Source organism: Streptopelia decaocto (genome assembly GCF_964273445.1).
Source record: "Streptopelia decaocto genome assembly, chromosome: 1".
In the NCBI taxonomy this organism is placed as follows: domain Eukaryota; kingdom Metazoa; phylum Chordata; class Aves; order Columbiformes; family Columbidae; genus Streptopelia; species Streptopelia decaocto.
Genome location: NC_138663.1, coordinates 200,627,261 through 200,633,260, shown reverse-complemented (window position 1 = coordinate 200,633,260; position 6,000 = coordinate 200,627,261).

The following is a 6,000-nucleotide window of genomic DNA, read 5'->3' as shown; positions in this document are numbered from 1 at the left end:
GCCCCAGAGAGACCTTCCTAGCCTGAGACAGGGCTTTTGCACGCTAAGGATCAACCCCACATCTCCACTGCCCAGAATAACTGCTTTGACTGCTACACAACACCACTGAGGAAGCAACAGTATCACTTTTAAATAGGGTAACTTGGCTGTCATGCTAGACACTGAAAAAAATACAGCCCTTATGTGATGTATATAAGTTTATAGTTCACCAAGTCTTTTCTGGTTGCACCACAGTGGACTCCTGTTTTCACAGAGTAGGGACCTGCTTTATCAGAAAAAAACAATAAACAAAAGTCTCATTTGAAACATTTGAGAGCTTCTAAGTCAAGTTGGAACATGCCATCTCTGAGAGAAGGTTTGCTGAGGATCACAGGATTTTGAAGATTTATTTCTTAAGTTCTCCCCAACTTCTTGTCTCTGGGCACTGAAGGAGCGTCCCAAGAACCCTCCTGACTCCAAGGCATGGGATGTCCTAACAGCCCAGGATTTTTGCACAGACACACAGAGTGTTGGTTAAAAAGAAACAGCTTCTTGAGATCTCGGCATAGGGTAACGCTCTTATGGTGAATTAGATCTCTCAAACAGGGTGGTTATTTGTTGAGATGGCAATGGGAGTTGCCATTTGGGGTCCTTGCAATGGAATTTTAACTGGATCATGTGGTCAAGCTTCTGAAACCACTGTTTGGCTCAATTCTTAGACAAGCCAACTGGCCTGTGGTGCTACGTGACCACTCCAGCATGTATATGATGCATTCCTACAGATTATCTTAAAAACCATACAAAACATCTCTTAACCATCGTAAGAATTTATAAAGGTCTTATGTGGCTGTTTTTGCATATATAGGAACAGTTTCTATTGCCTGTTTACAAATGTCTACGTAAAGTTTGGTAAATCTGCAGCAAGAACCATGTAAGGGGATCTCTTGAGCAGATTCTCCACCCAGAATGTTAATCAACACACTTAAGCATATAAATTGATATAGGGACAGCAGGAGCTGTCTGGGGAAATTTCTAAAACCGTCCACAATTCCTATCTGGAGAGCTTCTGTGAAAGTCAAATTTTAAATTGTGGAGGTGGCTGGAAGTCCAGTCAATCACTGTGTCTCAGGTTGGTTCATTGTATCAAATCAATCTAAATCGTCGATGCAGATGACTAGCTGAGGAGCTCCTAGACCACTTGGGGAATTAATGACTTAAGGGCTCTGGGTGTGTGCACAGGTACAGCCCTGACCTACAGCACAGCTGCAACTAAGGGACAAGCTTGACTTTCATGCTTACAACTTCAGCTCCATAACTCTTGCCACATTTTGTTAGCTCTGTCAGAAACTCTTCAATATGTTTCTCAAATGGTTCCCTTCTTTGGATCATAATTTCTCAGAACAAAACCTCTTAATAAATCCTTAGTAAGGGAATGGACTGTTTAAGGGTACAGATTAAAATACCACATCCAGTATGGAGGCTAGCAAACAAACAAGAGACTTATGTTTTCGGTAAATCTAGATATTTGTGCATCTCCCATCACTACACTGTCTAAATGAGTCATTGCCTTTATGTATCATTAGTATTAAACTCATTTTATACTTGGGTAACTGAGCCTCAGGTTTTTTGGGTCCCAGCCCAATGTCTTCCACTAGTTCACGAATGCTGTTCTTATTTGATCGTTGTTTTTTCTACTATTGTTGCTTTTACAGATAAGAGAAGTGACAAAGAAAATAACATAAATGTCTAATTCTTGTCACCTTCATTCTTAAACCACTTTTCATGTACATGGAATAAAATTTAACTTCTAGCAGAGGACTGAGCAATAGGCCTGACAAGTGCTGGTTGGCCTTGTGTGCATAGAATTTCACCTTGGTCAATCTTTTTCCTCCAAACAATGTCACTGTGTGGCAGTGATTCGTGCCTCGTTGTTCTTTGCCACCTGCAGTGGAATGAGATGCCTGACCAGCCAGCCCAGCCTGTGTGAGAGGAGCCTGACAGATAATGTGCAATAGAGCTTTATTTTTTCCCCAGTATGTGTTTACTCTGCATCACAGAAAATCCATTTGTCAAATATTAATTGAATTCTCCAACATTTGGCATATTTGCATAACTATTATGAAAAGGAGCGTTATCTCCCTTGGTATTATACCCATTTCCCTTAGAAGGTGTCTCTTTGATCCATTAATCATGTTTCCCCGTATCCTCCCACAGAAGCATAATTGCTCACATCCTGCAGAACACACTCACAAAGAAAGAAATTAGCTCTATGTAAATCCAAGTTTATTACCTTGCCTTTATAGATGTAAAACAATAAAATTATCCTCTAAAAAGGACAGTGATAAAATTCCAGATGAGCATTGATCACCCAAGGAAGCAGATTGAGGCAATTTTATTGGACCAGTGGGAAAAAGAATGTTTTTCTTTACCAAGGACGTTACTGGGGCAAATGACACTGCTGTCCGTGTCTTTCTCCACTCCCGCTGCTGGCTGCTTTACTGACTTCAGTATTACTTTAATACCTGAAACAAAGGGTCAGATTCAGTAGACACCTCTGATTTTAGGGCTGATGAAGGCTCCTACACCTCGGCACTCCTGGAACCTCAAGGTATCATCTAAAGATGTGAGCACACCAGTAGGGAACCACATAAAGTCAAAGGTGCAGCTACCTAGCGCTAGCTTGGAGGGAATACTGAGAAAAGGAATAGATCTTAAATTCCACCTCTCAGACCTGTAGGGAAATACTTTTCAGAAAATATATCTTTACCTCCAACCTCAACTAAATATAGAAACCTACATTTAAGAAAAATAAAAAAGCTGGGCAAAGGTGTTTTTTTTTTCTTTTCCCCAATAGGAGCAGGTGGTAGGAACTGCATTGACTTAATGGCAGTTTTGGTCACAGCCCTTGTGGATTAAGTGGGAAAGATGTTATAATGTTTCTTGGTCCAAGTCAGAGTCAACCGGTGCTCATGTTCTAACCAGCAGGCACAGCTCTTTGTAGGAAGATGGGATCACGTCCCCCTTCCTGTGAAGCCATGCGACTGTGCAAAACATCATTCGCTAACGATTTGGCCATAGGGAGAGTGAGCAGATGACTACTCAGGCTGTTCAGACCAAAACATTGAAAACAGGAGGCCTGGTCTCCAATCGTCTCTTCAGTCTCAAAAGAAAATAGTAGCGTGTTTTGTGCAGAACTCTGTGGAGTTTTTGTGCTGCATGTACTTAGAGCACACTAGATGCTGACCTATATTAAAAAAAAATGTAATTCCTGAATCTTGTTTGGGTTTAGATTCTGAGCCATTAAGTCCTGTCCACATGGGAACAGCTTGAGCTTGTAAAGGTCAGCAAATCTAGAAGCTCAGGGGACTTTAGGATTAAAAAAATGCTAACTTCTGGACTTTCTTAGCTTAGCTAGGCTTTTCAGGATCAGGATTCTGGGACTTAGTTCCACTTATCAGATCAATCCCCAAGAGACTAAGCCAAGATAACATGTACAAAAGTCTATGTCTTGCGTAAAACTGAAGCTCAAATTCTGGTTTACCAAGCTCACATCTAAGTCATTAATCAGCTTCCCTTCCACATTTTCTTCTCTTATACTTGACTCTAAATGTACCTCTTTCCAATCACTGAAGACCCTTTGTTCTTTTATCCCTCCTTGGTTTCTGTAATATTTAGCAAAATGAAGATAGAAAATGTCTCCATGTCTGCAGAGAGATTTGTTTCTGTTAAAGAGTAAAATGGGACCAATAAGAACCAGTATATCACTGCTCCACGTTCACTGCTTTCTTCTAAATACAAGTTGGTTCACTCTGCAGCTTTTTCCAAGTTCCCCCCCTTGGTGCAAATTCATTCTCACTCCTTGTAAATTTTTCTTCACCATCCATTCCTTTTGTAAGGTTCTCTTTGAAACATATTTCCTCCATAAAGCCTTTTAATGACTCCATCTATATAATCAGTTTCTTTCTACTAAAGAAAACATCAAAGGTAATTTGTGGTAGAAGTGTAATCTGGTATATCACAAGTCTGTCTGATCATATAGTCTGTTTGATTTAGACTGTGAAGGTCTTGATCAAACCAGGATCCACTCTTTCACTCTGTGGAAATTTTGCTGGTATTTCAGAAACAATATTAAGATATTATAACAGATATCCCAGGATAAAGACAGGTACTTTCCTGCATCCTGTATGTAACCCACACTAAAAGTTGTCAGAGATGGCAGAAGCCAACAGTAAGGAAAAGGGAGTATCTAGCACGCATTTTAGTTGCTTTATCTGTAAATGACTATTAACACATCAAAGGGGATTCTGATAGCATCAGTGATAAAGTTGGCAGGACCTGACTATTCGCTTGTTCTTTATGATTTCATCAGAACCTTTAACCTCTTGTTTAGCGATTTGTAGACTTAAAGCCTTAAGCTATCTTTCAAGATCTTATTATGCTAATTTTACTGCTTACAGCACAGCATTTGGATGCACACGTGAGGGAAACTGAAGCTTGTGAAAACTCCAACACCTCCTGTGCACAGTGTAATGAATATAAGCAATCAAAAGGAGGAGGCAAACAATACAAAACAAGCCAGTTTAGGTTGGAGGAAAAGTAATCATTTTAATATTAGAAAAAAAAGAGTTTTCTCTCAGTTTCATCTGTGCTACATGCTGAAAATATTATGCTTACTACCAATGCAGGACTAAACTTAAAAAGCATTTTTAATCACATAAGGTGGTCTTTTTCTACAAGGTAAAATTTTAAGCTATTTAAGAGATCTTGCTGGAGTAGAATCCATTATTTGAAGGAAATAACAGAAAATCCAGTAGTGTTCTATTTTCTGCTTGAAACTACGTGCAATAAAGCAAGTAATGTTCAGTATAGTTTCTGAAATTGAATAAAAGTAGACATTACGAGAAGAAACAAAGGAAGGTTAGCCAAACGAGATATGGTACAGTAGCTGAGAAAAGCTGACAAAGACCAGCTGTGAACTCACTGGACTGAGCATAATTGGCCTATTTGTGCACATAGTTACTATGCATATTATAACAATTGGGGAAAATTCGGTGTGTGGTTCCAATATATTTTAGAAGGCTGAGCACGGATTACAAGAATTTTAGTAGATGAATGTACACAAACCGAGTTTGTGTTGTAGAATTCTGCATACACCGGCACCACTGAGTGATTAGGCAGAGTGGTTTTGAGGACATGCAGCAGGACAGCTACACAAGGATCCTTTTTATCTGTAAAAACCCACGTCCAGCTGACTTCTGTTCGCATTAAGCTTTGGGAGAGAGTTCGAGAGCCCACTTTAAAATGACCTTATGTGGCATCATTTTTCATACGTGAATAATAATCTCTTACCACCTCAAGGCTGGTTGTTTTCCAGAGAACCAAACCATTATGCTGGGCTAAGGATGCTGGTGAAGTCCAGGGACATTTGTGACAGAGAACGAGCATCGCTCAAGGTTGCTGTTGGCTCCCTAACAGACCAATGTTGTAAGAAAGCATGCAGTTTTTATTCTGTAAGACACTACCCAGATCTGAATGTAGAGTCACTTCTTTGTCCTTCCATGGCAATAATTTTAGGATGTACATTGTATTTCATTTAATGACAGGATATTATACTTTTAACAGCTACTTAGCTTTTTATGCCTTATATTTTGCTCGTTTTTATTTTTTTTTAAACTGTAGTATCTTTTTCATTACTACAATATGCAAGTGGAGAATTTATCCAGGCAGAGCTCTGGATACAGTTGCTGGGGTACTGGAAAGCAGAGCCTTGCAGCCTTCTATTACATGACATGGAGTATAATAATGAAAGCTACCCTTCCCCGTCTATCAAGAAAATTTATCTCCAGATCAGTATCAGGCAGAGATTATTATAGGCTGCACTTGCATGGGCTGACCACAGTAGATTAGTCAGTCTCAAAACGAAAGATTAGACATTTTTCCTTGTTAGGAAACTTCATCTATGTTTGCAAAGCTTACACATGAAAAATGTACTTAACACAAACTATTTAACAAAAGCACTTT